General features: G+C 38.4%; 1 protein-coding gene across 1 annotated transcript in view; it reads right to left on the minus strand.

Annotated features, from left to right (window-relative positions):
* The window catches only part of CRPPA (CDP-L-ribitol pyrophosphorylase A), a 396,240-nt gene that overhangs the window by 109,099 nt on the left and 266,597 nt on the right, over positions 1-20,544 (minus strand).

Raw genomic sequence — 20,544 nt, forward strand, 5'->3', positions numbered from 1 at the left:
TGGAAATACTGCTTCAAATAATGTATAATGCAGAGAAATTATGGTTTGAATTTCTTGTAAGCATCAGAAACAAAGAATTAGGTACAGTGCAGTTTGGATCACTGTGTTACCAAATGAACCAAGTAACTGTAATTAAACAATAAGCATTCCTCAATAGATTTATTCCATTTGGCTTCCCCTGGATAACTGACAATAAAAAGAAATCTTCCAAAAAACACAGGTCTGATCATGCTTTTCAAAGGCACTTGCAAACTTTCAAAGGCCTCCCTCGTCTTTAGAAGCAGCAACTATTAGTGTGGCTTTGGGGGCCAATGTCAATCTGGCAATCTCACAATGAAGAGGAGAGGTTTTCCCAACACTGCCAAGAATGAGGAACCCTTATCAACTTCACAATTGCTCACAGACTATACACCACCCTGCATAACTGTAGAACTTTCAGTAGTTATCACCTGAAGCATGCATAATAAGAATTAGTAATGACTTTATCAATTATAACATCTACATGCATAGGAAAATAGTATGTACAATTACTGTCCTCACAAAATTTTGACAGCAGAAGAGGTTTGAAGACCTCTATAGTGGCTTTCTCAGAGAAGGCAATGGCACCCCACTCCAGTACTCTTGCCTGGAAAATCCCATGGATGGAGGAGTCTGGTAGGCTGCAGTCCATGGGGTCACTAAGAGTCAGACACGACTAAGCGATTTCACATTCACTTTTCACTTTCATGCACTGGAGAAGGAAATGGCAACCCACTCCAGTGTTCTTGCCTGGAGAATCCCAGGGGCAGGGGAGCCTGGTGGGCTGACGTCTATGGGGTCAGAGTTGGACATGACTGAAGTGACTTAGCAGCATTGTGGCTTTCTACTTCATAGTTGAGGCAAACTCTTTATGACCCCATGAATCGTAGCCCACCAGGCTCCTCTGTCCAGGAATTTTCCAGGCAAGGATACTGGACTGGGTGGTTATCCCCTTCTCCAGGGGAATCTTCCCAATCCAGGGATTGAACCTGGGTCTCCTTCATCGCAGGCATATTCTTTACCACCTGTGCCACCATGGAAACTCTTATGGTTAAGGAACCACTCATACAGTGAAAAGAAAAAGAAATGAGGAATTCCTTGGGCACTGTTGTTGCTCCAATGCCTAGCACTACGTTTGCAGGAAGTGCCATGTTTATTTGCTAAAAGAATAAGATAGTCTCTTGCTGCAGCAACACCAGTGAGAGCAGCAGGACTGTAGGCTTGGAGCGTAATTTCTTGGATTGTTTTAAGAAAATGGCAGACAAGCTGGACATGGGGGAAATGGCCCGCTTCAATAATGCCAACCTGAAGATGAAGACGCAGGAGAACACCCTGCTGGCCAAAGAGATCATTGAGTAGAAGCAAGTAAAGTGAAATTTCCTAAGGACCTGAGGAATTCTCTACCCCTTCATCTTAGAGAGCCCAGTCATGATGTGGAGTAAGAGGCACCTGCAAGATGGACAAAAGTGACAAGTTGTGCTGTGAATCCAGTTAGTCCACGCTGATGTCACTGGCCTGAGGGTCTTTGAGGGGACCCTCCAAATGGACTGCTCGGTGTAGGGTGTTTGAATAAGGATGGCTACAATAATAACTTCCCTGGTGGCTCAGAGGTTAAAGCATCTGCCCGCAGTGTGGAAGACCTGGGTTCGATCCCTGGGTTGGGAAGATCCCCTGGAGAAGGAAATGGCAACCCACTCCAGTACCCTTGCCTGGAGAATCCCATGGACGGAGGAGCCTGGTGGGCTACAGTTCATGGGGTCGCAAAGAGTTGGACACGACTGAGCGACTTCACTTTCATTTTCACAATAACAACTGCAATGTGGCTGAAAAGAATGTGCAATGAGTGGTTTTAGGTCTGTTTAATGTAAGCAAATTGAACTAGTTATGAGTTTGCCAGACAGAAAAACACTTCCCTGGTTTGACCTGATATTAAAACAGTATTTATATGACTAATGAAAATAAAACATATCTCATGACAAAAAATAAGAATGAATGGCTTTAGACCACAGTTTCAGTCATAGTTACTAAGCTTTGGGACTCTGCATTAGTTGTCTCTAGTGCACTAGTGCACTGCTTACTCAGGTATCCACAAGGCTCTTTCCATCAGTTCCCTCAAGCCTCTGCTTAAATTCCACCTTCTAAATGAGGCAAACCCCCATGCAGGATTCTTAAGACCCTCTAACTTAGTTCACTGGATTTTCTTTCCTCTAGCGCTAATCACTCTCAACGATTCTCTAAATTACTATCAAATTTTTTTGTTTGTTATTGTTTTTCCTTTGCCTCCCACTCACTAGAAGGCAAGTTCCACAAGTGGAGAGATTTTTCTGTGACGTCTTCACATTCTAAAACAATGCCTTGAAGGGACTTCCTCGGTGGTCCAGTAACTGAGACCCTGCCTTTCCAATGCAGGGGGTGCAGGCTGGACTCCCGGTTCAGGAACTAAGATCCCATATACCATGTACGGCCAATAAATAAACAAATGCATGTATATACATACATGCATATGTGTGTGTGTGCTTGGGTGGGTGTGTGTGTGTGTGTGTGTGTGTACACACACATATACACATATATAGAAAACAATGCCTGGCATAATGACATGTTAATAATGATTCAATCTTTGGATAAATCACGTCTTTTTGTTGATGCTGATCCTTCCTCTATTAAAAAAATTAGGAATAAAACTTCTGCTTCACTTACAGAGTGGTTTGAGGATCAAATGAGTGATCCGATCACTGTTCTGAAATAGATGTAAGTAAACCTGTAATTCTTTCACATGGGATGATGCAAGTGAAGCAGGTGAGAGAAGTGAGACTGCCCTCTCCCTTGTAGAGGCCCACAGTCTGGGAATGATACTTCACTGACACGACAGAGTTGTAACTAGAAAGATAGGCTACATGTTTTAATTACAAATTACAAGCGAGCCTGCTTTAACTTGGAACTTTTTTTTTTTTTAACCTAAAACACCTTTAGTTTCCCAACTGAGTTCAGCGTGGTTCTCTACTATCGTAGGTATGATGCTTAGGTGTGGCTAGGCTAAGGTGCCCTAGTTTGGCAAAAACTAGTCTAGATCTGGATGAGAAGGTATTTTTCAGACAAGATTAACATTTACAATCAGTTTATGTTAGGCAGAGCAGACTATCCTCCATAATGGGTGGGCCTCATCCAATCAGTTGAAGACCTTAACAGCAATGACCGAGGTTTCACAAAGAAGGAATTCTGCCTCAGGACTGAAACCTGCCTGGACTTCCTAGTCTGCCCACTGGCCTGCGTCCCATACAAATTTCAGACCTGCTGATTCCCACAATCAAGTGGCAACCTCTCTCTCCCCACACATATATTCTATTGGTTCTGTTTCTCTGAAAAGTCCTAACTAATACAATAGAGTTCTGGTGACTGAAGCTTTAGAAACAATGCTAGTGATATATCTTCTTAAGAGGAAAAGCAATATGCTCAATTTCATTAAGATATTGTTTCTGGACACTAGCTTGATGTATTTAATGTACAGATTTTAAGTGTAAAGGTTAGCTAAGTTTTGAAAAATACAACTGTATATCTACCATCTCCATCAATATACAGAACATTTCCATCACCACTCTTGCCTTTTTCCACTGTTCTGATTTCTATTACAGAAAAATAGAAAGTTTTGCCTGCTACAGAATTTCCTATGTAAGAATTCATGCACTACTCTTTTGAAAATGGCTTCTATTACTTAACCATGTGTTTGAGATTCAACCATGCTGTCAAGTTACCTATAGATTTAATTTTTAACTTTTATGTTAGGTTTCTGATCACCTTGAATGTTTGTATTAAGTAAAAAGTGAAGGCTGAAGTTCACTGCTATCTGGTAACTCTTCTCAAATGTTCTAGAACCATGTGTTGAAAAGATTTTCTTTTCCCTATAAATCACCTAGAGGTATTTGTAAAAATCAATTCACTATGTATGTGTGTGTCTATTTTTGACTATCTAGATTGTTCAGTTCCTCTTTCTTACACCAATTTCACATAGGTTTAATTCTGTACTCTCAAGAGTCTTCTCCAACACCACACTTCAAAACCACCAATTCTTCAGAGCTCAGCTTTCTTTATAGTCCAACTCTTACATCCATACATGACCACTGGAAAAACCATAGCTTTGACTAGATGGACCTTTGTTGGCAAAGTAATGTCTCTGCTTTTCAATATGCTATCTAGGTTGGTTATAACTTTCCTTCCAAGGAGTATCTTTTAATTTCATGGCTGCAGTCACCATCTGCAGTGATTTTGGAGCCCAAAATCACTTAATTACTAGGTACTAATTAATTTCTCTCAGTAATATTTTGTAATATTAAATATAGACATCTTAATGATTTTTCTAAACTAATATTCCAAAGGCTTTTATGTTTTATTAGTGATAGTTTAATTTTTAACTTTAGTTTCCAAGTTCTGGCTAGAATATGAATAAACTTTTTCTGTATTTTCTGTATATTTAAAATATAAAAAACAATATTCCTCCAAAGTTAATTAACTTAAAAAAATACACATTAAAAACTCTTGAAATTAATATTCTATATAGCATTATGTAGAAAATCTTGCTTTACTTCTAAGGTAAATTTAACTCCAATAAACTATAATTATAATTTAGAATACACTAATTCTCTGAACCACAGAGTCTCCCATAGATCAAAAATATAAATTATATTTTTTATATTCTATGACTATAAAAATATAAATTGAAGTGTGGTGTTGGAGAAGACTCTTCATCATGATCTTAGGTGACTGCACTTATAAACGTGGGCCTCCTGGGTGATGCTAGTGGTAAAGAACCTGCCTCCCAATGCAGGAGACACAGGTTCGATTCCTGAGGTGGAAAGATCCTCTGGAGGAGGGCATGGCAACTCACTCCAGTATTCTTGCCTAGAGAATCCCCATAGAGGACCCTGGCAGGCTACAGTCCATGGGGTCGCAAAGAGTTGGACATGGCAGAAGCAACTTAGTACATGCTTATCTACTTGGGAATAAATGCAATAAACACTCTAGTATAACTGCCGTAATTATAAAAGATGTCAAATGTCAATCTTATTTTAAAAAAAACACTTTATAAATCAGTGCAGAAGCACTGCTTTTGCAGAGGCGGGACACAGAGACCTCAAGGCACAACTCTTCTGTGTGCTCCACCCCATGGTCTGAAAATGGCCAATTTATGTAGCATTTTCTTCTTCATTTATGCAGGATCCCCATCCCTACTCTGTTTGGAACTTAGAACTCTCCCAACCTCTTCACCACCAGCACCAAACTTCTCCTTCAACAAGTAGCAGTGAATATGAGTTTTCATACTTTGGGGCTGATTGATTTCAATAAAACTGAAATTTATCAATGGCAAAATTTACCAGGAGCAGGCAATTTTAGCTTTAATAATAGAATCAAACATCTGTTAATCTATGTAAAAAATATATATATTAGCAAGCAGATGAAGAGCCACAGCGGCAACAGAAGGCAACAAACTGGCCTTTACATCACATTGGGAATTTACCTGGAAGAAATCTAATTAAGGCCTCGCACGCTGTGTTGTAAAGCAGAGAGGACTGTGTCCTGAGATACAGAACACAGAATTTTCACTAAGTGGATGAAATAGGACACTTTCATCTCTGACTCCTTCTAGAATATTTAGACCCCTGTGTCCAAGTAGAACACAGAGGGCTCATTGGAGAGCTTCTCTGTATTGATCACTCTACTCTGCCCCTAATGACATTTTACATACATATGTATTTTTGTTAATGATGAGTTTCCAAGCTCCCTTAACCATGTCTATCCACATCCTTTTTGCCTCCTAACCTTTCCCTAAGTTTGATGATGAGGCTTCTGACAAAGTAGCACATTGTGGAGTTAAAAGCTCTCTGTCAACACAAACATAAAAGTCTTATCAGAAAAGAGAAAATTCTATAGGAAAGTTTCTCTACCTAGAACAAGCTGGGTGAAGGAAGACACCAACTTTGGATCTACTTTTTATTTTGCTGCAGTTTTCACAAAGAAGCTTTTGTTTCTCCGTGTGTGTTTAATCGAGTTGCAAGAGTGTAAGGTATACTTTCCCTTAAGGTCAAGATAAAGAGGATCCTACAGATAAGATGACCAGACAGAACAAGAATCAGCGGTCTGATCCACCTTAATACTGAGAAACATGTGCAAACTCAGAAACTCTGCTCTGTAAGTTTAAGACCTTTCTTGCTCTATGAGTTTAAAACCACTTTTGTTTTCTTTCTTGTGTTTCAGTGGAGGGGTAAGTGGTCTTAAAGTATGACATGTTTTCTAGGGATGTTGTTGGGGAGGTTGCGTCTGGGAATCAGTGGGATGAGAGACTGGAAAAGAGATTTTGCAGTCTGAAATATCTACCCAGATCATTCTGATGGGATGGGTTTCTGCACCAGCACTGTGATTACCCCACCCCCACAAAGACTCATGGGGGCAAATTATTAAAAAAAAAAAAAAAGGCATGATAAACACTATTTACAATGTTCTTCATAATATACAATTAGAAGTCCAACCCAAAACAAAGTAAGCTACAAATGATCCCTGGAAGCAAAGTTAAGCAGATAATGAAGGTGAGTGCTATTACAGAAACAGTGTTCTGGCTCCCTACTGCTCTCTGGAATGTACCCCACTAAGCCAACTCTCAGTGAAACACAGCAAGCACCTAAGAACAATTCTTTCTGGAACCAAGTATTTCCATAGAGATTTTGTTTGTTTGTTTTAATAGGGTTAATTTTTAACCTAACTTCAACTTTTATTCTGTTTCTCTGCAAACTTAAGCAAATACAGCCCCACCTGCAGCTGATCAAGGCAGCCCAGCTCAGGAAACTATCTATCTACGTCTCAGTGATGCCACAGCCGCTGTCAGAGGCAACTGCACTGAGAGGGACACTTCCCAGAAGAGCAGAGAATGGCCTCAGCTTAGTAGTAGTAGTCAAAGCTTCTCAGCTGTGTCTAACTCTTTGCAACCCCATGGTCTATATGGTCCATGGAATTCTCCAGGCCAGAATACTGGAGTCAGTAGCCGTTCCCCTCTCCAGGAGATCTTCCCAACCCATGGATTGAATCCAGGTCTCCCGCATTGTGGGCAGATTCTTTACCAGCCGAGCCACAAGGGAAGCTCAGCTTACCCCATTTAAAATGATGCAGACCAAGTCCTGGGAAGTCTTGGAGTTAGGACTGAGAAAGTACAGTGATACAGAGATGGGAAGGGGCCAGAGCACAACCTTTAAAAGAATGGCATTGCTGTTGAGGATGCAACATAAACTGGTTAGAACCAACTAGGTCCAAGATGGAAGAGCACTGACTTCCACTAGACCTTGACCTCCTTATACATTCTTTGTAATATATCGACATATGCTAAATGACATACTCACCAGCACCATGACAGTTCCAAGTGTTACTCAGTGGTGTCTGACTCTTTGTTCTGTCCATGGAATTCTCCAAGCAAAAATAACTGGAGTGGGTAGCCTTCTCTTCTCCAGGGAATCTTCCCAACCCAGGGATCAAACATGGGTCTACTGCATTGCAGACAGATTCTTTACCATCTGAGCCACCAGGGAAGTTTATGACAATTCCAAAGCTGACCATAAAGAGACAAAAAGTCGGTGGTGGCCCAATTCCTGGAAATCTCCTCTCCTTCACCCAAAATAGCTGGAATATTCCTCCCACTCATTAGCCTATATAATTAACCACCCCTATAAAAACTGACTACCCCATACCCTGGGGCTTCTTGTGCCTCTCTTGCCTTCTGAGATGACCCACAATCTCTCTTTGGAGTATCTCCCTGAATAATCCTTCTTTCACTTTTCTATGGCTCACTCTTGAATTCCTTCCTGCACAAAGCCAAGACCCAAGATTTGGCGGCCATAAACTTGAACGTGACCTGGGAGGTGACCACTGTCTCGTGTCCCACTTTTTTCCCTGCAACAATATAGTAGACCGAGGGCTCTACTATAAAGCGCTTCTTCCCTCCAGAGGACTTTTTTCCCAGGCAACGCCTTCGGGCTCTGCTCTGCAAGCCCCTCCAGCCCTTGCACATCCATTCTTGTCATTCCATGGATACAGATCATTTGCTTTGCCTGCATAGCTTGCTCTTCACTCCTCTGTAAAAACAAAAGATGAAGTCTGGCCCTGGGTTTCCAAGACACCCAAGCAAGGATTCCTTTGGTTCATACGCCATTCTCAAGGAAAGACATGCCAAGCTTCATGGCCTGAAACATTTCATCCCTAAATAGCCAAGAAGTGAAGGTTGGAGCATAAAGTAACCTGAACAAGAATATCAACTACTTAATCAGAAGTCCACTAAATGTTAATAATTTAACATTTTGGACAGCGTGTATGGAATTTTTTTTTTCAAATTTAAGAATCTCTTCTACAAAAGTCTCATTGTGTTGGTGAACACTATGGTGCATTTGAAGTCAAAATCCAGTTCAGCTACTTATTAGTTTATGGTATGGGGGAGTTAAAGTCTGTGGGCCTGGGATTTCTCACCAGTGTGAGGTGGAACTACTACCACCCACATAAGACTCTTCTGAAGTTTCAACAAGAGTGTATATGAGTGTGCCTAGCACAGGCAGTGCTTAGAAACTATAGCCCTCTTTCCATACTACCTGAATGGTTAATTTTAACAGATGCCCCTCATTTTTCAGATTTGCTTATGTAGGCATGGACAGTAGAAACTAAAAAAAAAAAAAGAAAAAGAAAAACAGAGTTCGTGGAGTTATTTTAGGCTGAGAAAAGAATGCTGTAGGTACATTCTATATAAAAGCAGAGGCATTTTCCAAAAGAACATGGCAGACTAAATTTTAAAAATGTAGAGTCTCAAACCTGAACATTTGCAAAGATCTAGAAATAAATCATACTTTTAAAAAAAGAGTTATCTTTACTGATCAAGGAAGAAGATCTGTTCCTATCACATCAAACTGTCTGGTGACAGGAAAGCAGCCATCACTCGATTTCACCTTCTGGGAACAGCAAAGACAGTGAGCACAGAGATGACTCAGAGTTTTGCTGCCATCTTCATGGTAATAAGTCTCCTCATAAGCTAATGACGCATGTTATTTTAAGACACAAAGTATGCCAACCCTGCTAAGTACTCAAATGCTGACAATCATGTTTTAGTGAAAGACAATAGCACTTTGTTCATCTGATAACAGTTGGGAAAACCCCTTTAAAAAAAAAAAAGCAAAATCCTACCCAGGTCAAACAGAAGAAGGTAAACACAATAAATGTAACACACCCACGTCATGAATACACCATTGTGAATCCGAGGAAAATTTCAGGTACAGAAAGGAAAACCTATACAGGATGCTTGGGGCTGGTTCACTGGGACGACCCAGAGGGATGGTGGGGGGTAGGAGGAAGGAGGGGGGTTCAGGATGGGGAACACGTGTACACCTGTGGCAGATTCATGTTGATGTATGGCAAAACCAATACAATATTGTAAAGTAATTAACCTCCAATTAAAATAAATAAATTTATATTAAAAGGAAAACCTAGTTATGAAACCAAATCACACACCTGAGAAAAGCGGACGCTACTGACAAGGCAGTGGATGGAGACCAGGCAGGAGGCTGGTATGGTGGCAGCAGGCTTCCCACTGGGTACTATAGTTTAAGTTTAAAACCATGAGAGTTCACTTTTTCTCAAAAAAAAAAATCAAAATGGAAACACAAATCTATAAACCTTGGCATCGTCTCATATGCAAAAAAACTGAGCCTTCAATTCAGGACAGTCATATCCTTCATTCCTTTAGATGTCAAACTTTCTATTTTATACTGGAAAAATTAGGGGCTTTTTTCTTTTGAATTTTGTACAGTATAAAATTATGAGAACTGCAGAACTCTTGGCACATAAAGACTCTGCACAAATCTCTGTACTAAGAGATGATAAAATTCTAGCATAACTTCTAGCAGGGGAAGAAAAAAAAAAAAAAAAACACTGCCAGGAGAACATACTGTTCTTCCAGTCAATACAAGGCAATAAGCCCCTGATCTCCTTAACCTTTGCCCACTTCTTCATTCTCCCTTTAAAAGGCCCAGTTACCTAAACACAAATTGAATGGAACTCATCTGTTCCTCCTAGTATTCAGTCAGTAGTTACTGAAAAAAATGTCTTCATAGCTTAAACTAGTGTCTGGCATTTTTTAAAAAATCTTTGACAGCTGTGCCTTTGATATGTATAAAGAATATGTCCAAAGACCCTAATTAATTCTTAAAACCTTGTTTAGCATCATAGCACAAAACTGTCCCAGTTAAATGAATTAGAATAAAAGAAGTAGAATATTTAATTGATGCCCTTAAGTCTTCCAACAATTCTATAAACACACATACACCATTTGAGTCTAAGTTGCAAACCTTCAGAATGAGCCAAGAAAAAACAAAGAAAACATTAATCCTGTAAACACACACTAAAATTATTTTTCTATCACCATTAAAATAAAATTCAATTTCCATGGAGAATTTGTGTTGTTTGCTTTTCCACTGTTTGTATTGTTTTGTTTTTATATTATTTGTACTTGTTTCCTGAGTATATACTCAGAACAGGAAGTTTTTAAACTTCAGGAAAGGTTCTTTTCTTACCTTGTGTCTCTGCACTGACTAGAGAATTAATTAATGTAGATCTATTAATGGTGTTCCTGGTCCAGACTTTGTTAGTTTCACAATCTAACAAGTAATCAGACTAATTTACTAACAAGTAATCTAATTTATTCTAAAACCATCACCTTAAGATTTCTCAACTCCAAAAGAAATGCCTTTCCTTCTGTGGGCATTGCTACTTTTCTACAAATTTATGCTACCTCAGATGAGCTCTTGTGCAAGGAGCAAACTGGCTATGCTTTAGTACTTACTAAGAGGCATATTTCTCATCATTACAGTGACTCAAATGAATGCCTCTGTATAACTACAAACTGTTAAGGCTTAAGGATGTTGAAAAGCATTCTCTCACACTAGAAATTGGAAATGTTTTATATATATAATTTATATTTATAATTAAATTTAAATTTACATATAATTTATATATAAATATATATATAAACATATATATTTACCTCAAGAGCAGTTAAACACAGGAATAGCTACATTTGCAATAGATATCTAGAAATACTATGAACGCAATCTGCATTGAATATTTTCTGCATGTCATTCATATCCTTACAAATTCAAAACACTTATGGAATTCAAGAACAATCTGAAGCCTAAAGATTCAATTAACAATGTAAGTTGATGCCTAATTCGATTTCTGCACACCGTTAATCAAGATGCAGCTACCTTATCGTAGCTTAAGATGTCTTATAAGCCCATCAAAATTTTTTTGCAAAAATTTTGCAAAAGTAAAATCACAAGGTTTTTTTCCAAAATGTAAATATCACATAACATTTAAATGCCTAACATTGTGAAAGCTTAATAAATTGGCATGTCATCAATTCCCTTAAGCAATAAAGCAGGCACCTAACAGACAATGACTGTTCACACGGCAATGTGGTGAGAAAGCTTGCAGAAACCTGAAACAGAAACATCTAGAACATAGATATAAAAAGCCATTACTGCTTAACAGTGCACTTTATTACTGAACTCTTTCAGCTCAAAAGGAGTTGCATTCTTGGTTTTTAATTTCTGCTTTTAATTGTACAAACGAACTTATTTACAAAACAGAAATAGAGTCACAAATGTAAAATATAAACTTAAAGTTACTAGAGGGGAAAAGGGTGGGAGGTGGATAAATTGGGAGGCTGAGATTGATACATACACATTACTATATATAAAATAGATAACCAATAAGAATCCACTGTCTATCACAAAGAACTCTATTCAATACTCTGTAACGGCTTATATGGGAAAAGAACCTAAAAAGAGTGAATATATGTATTTGCATAACTGATTCACTTTGCTGTATAGCAGACACTAACACAACATTGTAAATGAACTAAACTCCAGTAAAAAATTAATTTTAAAAATCTCTTTCATATTTTTCTAAACATTCTTATCTCAATATTTTTGAGCTATTTCTAACAATGGCCCACATTAAAAACTGTATTAGAACCTATCAGAACCTGGGTCTCCTGCATTGCAGGCAGATTCTTTACCAACTGAGCCACCATGGAAACCCTGTATTAGTTCAGGATGCTATAATAAATAACCATAGACTGGGTGGCTTAAACAGTAAATACTGCTCACAGTTTTGGATGCTGGGAAGTCCAAGATCGAAATGCAGGTAGATCCAGTGTTTGGTGGGAATCCGCTTCCTGGTTTGAAGATTGCTCTTTTTCTTCTATCCTCTTGTTACAGAATATACAGGCACTAATCCCATTTATGAGAGCTCTATCCTCATGATCTACTTATTTATCTCTGAATACCATCCTACTGTGTTGGGATTTCAACATATGATTTAGCAGGGACACAAACACTTAGTCCATCACAAGACCAGTTAATAATCTAGCATTTGGACCTGTCCAGCATCTGTTCCCCATGTTGTGGGGAACTGTTACCACAATTTTCTTAAGGGAATGCATCCAACCCTAGTTTGGGTGAGCTAACCTGGCATCAAAGGTGAGCAACTTAATTCTTAACTCTGTGGTTAACAGAATGAACATTCACATGTGCCAAAGGAATTGTATCCGAAAATAAAGACATGTTTTACAAATAAGCTTGATAAAAATTAGAGTTCACAAGACTTTTGGTGAAAAAACTGAGATACATTCTCTTTCCATGGAGCTTACTAAACTTACAGAATACAGAACTACAACAGCTGGCGCTGATGTTTTATACTATTCAGAAAACCACATGAGAATTAAGACTTAAATTATTGGGTATATACTGACCTGGAGAAGAGACAGCCAAGAAAGAGAAAGAGACAATCCCCTTTGAGCATCTGGGGTCCTATAAAACAGAAAGCTAGGATCTTGGGTTTTTCAGCTATATTGTTAAATGGAATTGTACTATTTTCTGACATTTGCAATTAAAATTTCCCAACTCATAGGCAAATTAGTTTCCCAATTAATTCAACTGGCTTAAAAACCCATGGTGTCTCAATCTCCCTCCAGTAAATTTAGTTGAAACTGACATAAATGCTGCATTTTTAGGTTTTGAAATGATCATAAAATTTGTTCAGGAAGCAAAAATACTGAAATCTATACATTTACATAAAACTACATAAAGTAGATTTGCACACATTTATTAAGACAGCATATTAAAAGCAGAGACATTACTCTGTCAACAAAGGTTGGTCTAGTCAAGGCTATGGTTTAGTCAAGGCTTGGTTGGTCTAGTAAAGGCTATGGTTTTCCAGTAGTCATGTATGGATGTGTGAGTTGGACTATAAGAAAGCTGAGCACCAAAGAATTGATGCTTTTGAACTGTGGTGTTGGAGAAGACTCTGGAGAGTCCCTTGGACTGCAAGGAGATTCAACCAGTCCGTCCAAAAGGTGGTCAGTCCTGGGTGTTCAGTAGAAGGACTGATGAAGCTGAAGCTCCAATACTTTGGCCACCTCATGCGAAGAGCTGACTCATTTGAAAAGACCCTGATGCTGGGAAAGATTGAGGGCAGGAGGAGAAGGGGACACAGAGGATGAGATGGTTGAACGGCATTCACAGACTCAACGGATGTGAGTTTGGGTGAACTCCGGGAGTTGATGATGGATAGGGAGGCCTGGCGTTCTGTGGTTCATGGGGTCACAAAGAGTCAGACACAACTGAGCGACTGAACTGAACTGATTAATAGATAATATACGTCAGAGACAAAAAAAAATGACTATTTTCAAATTTTCAAGATAACTAAAAAAACCGATAGAATCAATTCACAGTTTTATGTTATATAACAAACTATGGCAAGTGTACATTTCCTTCCGAGCTCATCAAAAATTCTCAATTTATTTACCTAAGTTACAACTTTATAATTTACAAAGATTTCATAGTCTATATTTTCCTTTTTAAAATAAAAATCTTAATGAATTTGGTATTCTGACTAAAAATGTTCATATTTCCCATCTAAAATAAAAGTATTGGACATTATTCAAGACATTTGAATTGAGACAAAGGGGAATCTAAATCAAATTCATATCCAAATAATATAAACCAACTGAAACTCTGAACAAAAAGGCTAGAAGCTAGCAGTGTTTTAGCCACCATATCTGAGTCAAACTTTGGATGCTTGATGAGGCAATTACAAAAGTCTAAAATTTCCATTTAAGCACTTAGAGTTAAATAAAATGTCCTGGAGAGAAAAGTTCCCTTCTTTCTTCAGTTCAGTCACTCAGTCGTGTCTGACTCTTTGCAACTCCATGAATTGCAGCACGCCAGGCCTCCCTGTCGATCACCAACTCCCAGAGTACATTGAAACTCATGTCCATCGAGTCACTGATGCCATCCAGCCATCTCATCCTCTGTCATCCCCTTCTCCTCCTGCCCCCAATCCCTCCCCAGCATCAGAGTCTTTTCCAATGAGTCAACTCTTCACAGAAGGTGGCCAAAGTATTGGAGTTTTAGCTTTAGCATCATTCCTTCCAAAGAACATCCAGGACTGATCTCCTTTATTATTTTTTAATTTTTATTTTTATTTTAGTTTGCTTTACAATACTGTATTGGTTTTGCCATACATTGACATGAATCAGCCACGGGTGTACATGAGTTCCCAATCCAAACCACCCCCCTCCCACCTCCCACCCCATATCATCTCTCTGGATCATCTCCATGCACCAGCCCCAAGCATCCTGTATCCTGTATCGAACATAGACTGGCGATTCGTTTCTTACATGATAGTATACATGTTTCAATGCCATTCTCCCAAATCATCCCACCCTCTCCCTCTCCCACAGAGTCTAAAAGTCTGTTCTATACATCTGTGTCTCTTTTGCTGTCTTTCATAGAGGGTTATCATTACCATCTTTTTAAATTCCTTATATATATATATATGTTAGTATACTGTATTGGTGTTTTTCTTTCTGGCTTACTTCACTCTGTATAATAGGCTCCACTTTCATCCACCTCATTAGAACTGATTCAAATGTATTCTTTTTAATGGCTAAGTAATACTTCATTGTGTATATGTACCACAGCTTTCTTATCCATTCATCTGCTGATGGACATCTAGGTTGCTTCCATGTCCTGGCTATTATAAACAGTGCTGCGATGAACATTGGGGTACACGTGTTTAGAATGGACTGATTGCACCTCCTTGCAGTCCAAGGGACTCTCAAGAGTCTTCTGCAACAACACAGTTCAAAGGCATCAATTCTTCGGCACTCAGCTTTCTTCACAGTCCAACTTGCACATCCATACATGACCACAGGAAAAACCATAGCCTTGACTAGATGGACCTTAGTCGGCAAAGTAATGTCTCTGCTTTTGAATATGCTATCTAGGTTGCTCATAACTTTCCTTCCAAGGAGTAAGCACCTTTTAATTTCATGGCTGCAGTCACCATCTGCAGAGATTTTGGAGCCCCCCTGCAAAAAGAGTCTGACACTGTTTCCACTGTTTCTCCATCTATTTGCCATGAAGTGATGGGACCAGATGCCATGATCTTCACTTTCTGAATGTTGAGCTTTAAGCCAACTTTTTGACTCTCCTGTTTCACTCTCATCAAGAGGCTTTTTAGTTCCTCTTCACTTTCTGCCATAAGGGTGATGTCATCTGCCTATCTGAGGTTATTGATATTTCTCCTGGCAATCTTGATTCCAGCTTGTGCTTCTTCCAGCCCAGTGTTTCTCATGATGTTCTCTGCATAGAAGTTAAATAAGCAGGGTGACAATATACAGCCTTGACATACTCCTTTTCCTATTTGGAACCAGTCTGTTGTTCCATGTCCAGTTCTAACTGTTGCTTCCTGACCTGCATATAGGTTTCTCAACAGGCAGGTCAGGTGGTCTGCTATTCCCATCTCTTTCAGAACTACAGAAGCTATAATAGTAGAAACAAATGTATTAATTTCTTTTCGTTTTCCAAAATATTTTAAAAAATTATTTTTGCTATTTTACTGATTTTTTTAAAGTCAGGAAATTTACTATTCTCAATGGTATAGACAAGAAAGCTCTCCCTTATTTTACCATAGCACATACATTTTTTAATGAAGTTCCAAAGATACACTAGCTGAAAAGATGTGTAATCTCAAGTGTAATATATAAGGTTTTAGAAGTACAGGCTTTCACAGAATTTGCCTTGCTGGTAGCAAAAGGCATGGATATCTGTTTTTCATTACTTACTTTCATGAATTCACCACAAGGGCCACATTTGCTATTGCTAAGCTAACCATCGGGAAACATACCTTTGGAAATAATTAAGCTCTAAAAAGCAGAAGTTATGTATTTCTAACATCCAATTAACTTGCTATAGTTCCTTCAGTAAAACCTCTCCCTGAGGGGGAGGGTCAGGTCTCAGCTATCATCTGACTGTCTCAAGATGCTTTACAAAGGCCCCTGCACACTTAAAAATAAAGACAACCCACAAAACTTGTCTCTCTTTCCAAGGTCTTAAAACACTCAGCAAAAATTTGAGGAAACGTAGAAAATATTCCGGAAAAGGAAATGGCAACCCACTCCCGTATTCTTGCCTGGAGAACGCCATGGACAGAGGAGCCTTGCGGGCTCCAGTCTGTGGGGTTGCAAAGAGTCAGATATGACTGAAGTGACTGATCACACAAACAGGAAATGTTCACTTGTGATTTACTTAAGAAAGCATATTTGTAAAGAAAACTCATGTTCTTGTGACAGTGTGGCAAAGCCTGATGTTCCTTCAGTTTATGAGAAAAACAGTTAACTACAAAGTAAGAAAATAACACTGAGGTTTTTTAATTATACTGACTAGGTCATTTGTTGAAAACTATTAAGCCTCTTCCCAGTCATTTACCTGGTTATTTTTAGGGTAAGTGCAATGCCTTCATTATTGAAATTGCTATCAAGGTTCAGAAATGTTTGCCATTGTGTGTTTTAACTGTTACTCTATGATCAGTACGTTTGTTTGGTTTTTTTTTTAATTAAATTTTTATTTTCACTTTATTTTACTTTACAATACTGTATTGGTTTTGCCATACATTGACATGACATTTTTAATTTTTGTAACATTTCCATCTAAAAAAATTAGATTTAGGGATCATGTCTATTCTTTCATGGGTCAGACCTGAGAATTCAATAACTAGACTTTTAGCAATTTCCTATCTAGGTTTTTAACCTATTTCTTCTCGTGAAGGTCAAAAAAGCTTAATAATGTTGTGTTGATGCTGGACTTTTCTTAACAGAGAAGAGACCACCCATTCTGAAGAGCCTAAATCCTTTAATCACATCAAAACATCTTAAATGTGAAGTCAAAAACTTAATGCAGGGATAAGAGGATTAAGATGGTGAAGTACATGGCACAATTATTGTAAACCGAGAAGGCAATGGCAACCCACTCCAGTGTTCTTGCCTGGAGAATCCCAGGGACAGAGGAGCATGGTGGGCTGTCGCCTATGGGGTCTCACAGAGTCGGAGACAACTGAAGCGACTTAGCAGCAGCAGCAGTATATACATATATTGAGCAAAACTTAACTATTTCTATTTAAAAGTTAAAAATAAACATATTAAGTCAAAATCAAAGATATCTAACCACGATGTATGGCAGAAACCAACACAACATTGTAAAGCGACTATCCTCCAATTAAAAATAATGTTAAAAAAGAAAAAAACCTAGGCATTAAAAAAAAAAGTATCTATGTAGCAGGCAAGCAAGAAATGGCCTGACTTTCACATGAAAGGAACTAGAAATATATAGCATAATATAGATGCATTCAGTTCAGTTCAGTTCAGTCGCTCAGTCGTGTCCAACTCTTTCTGACCCCATGAATCGCAGCACGCCAGGCCTCCCTGTCCATCACCAACTACCGGAGTTCACTCAGACTCACGTCCATCGAGTCAGTGATGCCATCCAGCCATCTCATCCTCGGTTGTCCCCTTCTCCTCCTGCCCCCAATCCCTCCCAGCATCACAGTCTTTTCCAATGAGTCAGCTCTTCGCATGAGGTGGCCAAAGTACTGGAGTTTCAGCTTTAGCATCATTCCTTCCAAAGAAATCTCAGGGCTGATCTCCTTGCAGTCCAAGACTCTCAAGAGTCTTCTCCAACACTAAAGTTCAAAAGCATCAATTCTTCGGCGCTCAGCTTTCTTCACAGTCCAGCTCTCACATCCATACATGACCACAGGAAAAACCATAGCCTTGACTAGATGGACCTTAGTCGGCAAAGTAATGTCTCTGATTTTGAATATGCTATCTAGGTTGATCATAACTTTTCTTCCAAGGAGTAAGCGTCTTTTAATTTCATGGCTGCAGTCACCATCTGCAGTGATTTTGGAGCCCAAAAAATAAAGTCTGACACCATTTCCACTGTTTCCCCATCTATTTCCCATGAAGTGATGGAACCGGATGCCATGATCTTCGTTTTCTGAATGTTGAGCTTTAGAAAACCACAAATCTCTACATTTATACATTTAAATCATTTTGCCTATAACTTGGTATTTAGTAGCTGGTATCTTTTCCAGCAGTATATTCTCACTAGAGAATCAAATTTTTTTAATTGACTTTATTAGCAAGAATAGAGCATAAGGTTGGCTCAAACCTATAAACTAAATATAAGGACATACCAGTAACTGCTATATAAATTACTTTAGTGGTCTCTGTTTTAATACATTCCAAATTGCCCCAATTTCAACTTGCAAGTCTATGAAGAGAAATTAAATTTCCTTTCATTGAATATTTTTAATGGAAAAGCCTTTATGGTAAACAATAAAGAAGTACAGCATGTTTCCTATAATAAACATTAAATTTTTGTGTTCCTGAATCCTCTTCTAAAAAGCTTATCTGTGGCATAGTTATGAAACCTATTATGATTCAGAAGCTTTTAGCTCATAGGTACACATGGAGAATCGTATTTTTATAAAGGAAGTAGAGTAAAAATGCAAAAGATTAAAATATATTTTTAGCTGAAGAAAATGGCAAATCATCTGTGGTACTACTGAACACTCTTTCCTTCTGTTCTTGCTGATATAGAATTTCAGCACAGTTCAGTGATTAGAAACATGCAAAATATAAACAATGGCCAGAGCATAATAATAATCATGAATGGTGTCTTTGTAAAACATCTGTGTCTCTTCTGTCCATTAAAATGCAGATTCCAAAGAGTGACTGTAGATATGTTTGTTATTAAACCAACTCATCTCCTAATAGCATTACTATATAATTGCCATTATGCACTCAGTAAGAGAAAGTTGAAGCTTAATTAAAATATATTTCCTTACCAGTTGTCAAAGGTGAGTAATGAGATGGATGGAAAACTAATAAACTTCACTGTTTTCCATACACAAATCTTTATGCCAAACATTACTCATATCTTCCTGTCAATGGAGAAGGTCTCTCTGTATTTCCTTAGTGATCATAATCAAAAATGTTGATAGGATTCTGAGAGACAATAAACACATGTTTATTTACAAACTATTGTAAATTTATACACTGTTATCTTTGCTAAATCCTGATGGTTTAGGGCAGAAAATAAGGAATTTACATAAAACTAACTCTCATTGCTGGAACACTGTCCTTGGGTAATTCCAGATTTTGGAACTGTTACCCTTAATCTAAATAGCATGCAGTATCTAATAGTCAATAAGCCCCTAATATTTCTAAGTATTCTGATTTATTGCCATTGGCTTAGAATTTTAAATCCTAATTATCTTGACTTTCCATTTCTTCTTTCTGTTTCCCTTCCCACCCTGCTTGATGTTTCCAAGTCCCCCAGTATGCAGATCTTGTTCTCTACTTGATTCAGTTAAACATTGCAATTTTAGAGTTCTTTGCACAGCTGCTTCTGCAGTTTGGATAATTAGTGTTCCATAAAATGAAAATAAACAGAGAAAGATATCTCCCTCCCTCTAATGTTCTTTAAGGAAACTCTACATAAAAACTGCTGTGATATATATATATATATATATATATATATATATATATATATATATATACACACATACACACACACATACATACATATATAAGTGACCACAATCTTACTGGTATCCATGCCCTATGTTGTCACCTCATCTGCCTGTGGGCAAAATCTTGCCATTTGCTTTCAATGAACAGAATACAAGAAAACTGGCAGGATGTCTCTTGGTGATTATGTTACAGAAGACTCTTGATTTCGCTCTTGATTCTCTGACTGGCTCTGCTATTGTAAAATGCTCTGTGAACAGGCCCCCATGACAAGGAATAGAGGCAGGCCGCCAACCATGAGCTTGTGAAGAAGTGAAACCTCAGTGCCATAGCACAGAGAAACGGATTCCTTCCAACAGCTAGCTAAGTGAACTAGGAAGAGGATCATTCTCAGTGGAGCCTTGAAAAAGCCCCTGAGCCAGAGAATCACAGAGACTGTGAGATAATCTATGTAGTTTAAGCAGCTAATTAAAGTGAAAGTTGTTCAGTCTTGTCCAACTCTTTGCAATCCCATGACTATACAGTCCATGGAATTCTCCACGCCAAAATACTGGAGTGGGTAGCCTTTCCCTTCT

The sequence above is a fragment of the Ovis aries genome, chromosome 4, assembly GCF_016772045.2.
Source record: "Ovis aries strain OAR_USU_Benz2616 breed Rambouillet chromosome 4, ARS-UI_Ramb_v3.0, whole genome shotgun sequence".
Lineage (NCBI taxonomy): Eukaryota > Metazoa > Chordata > Mammalia > Artiodactyla > Bovidae > Ovis > Ovis aries.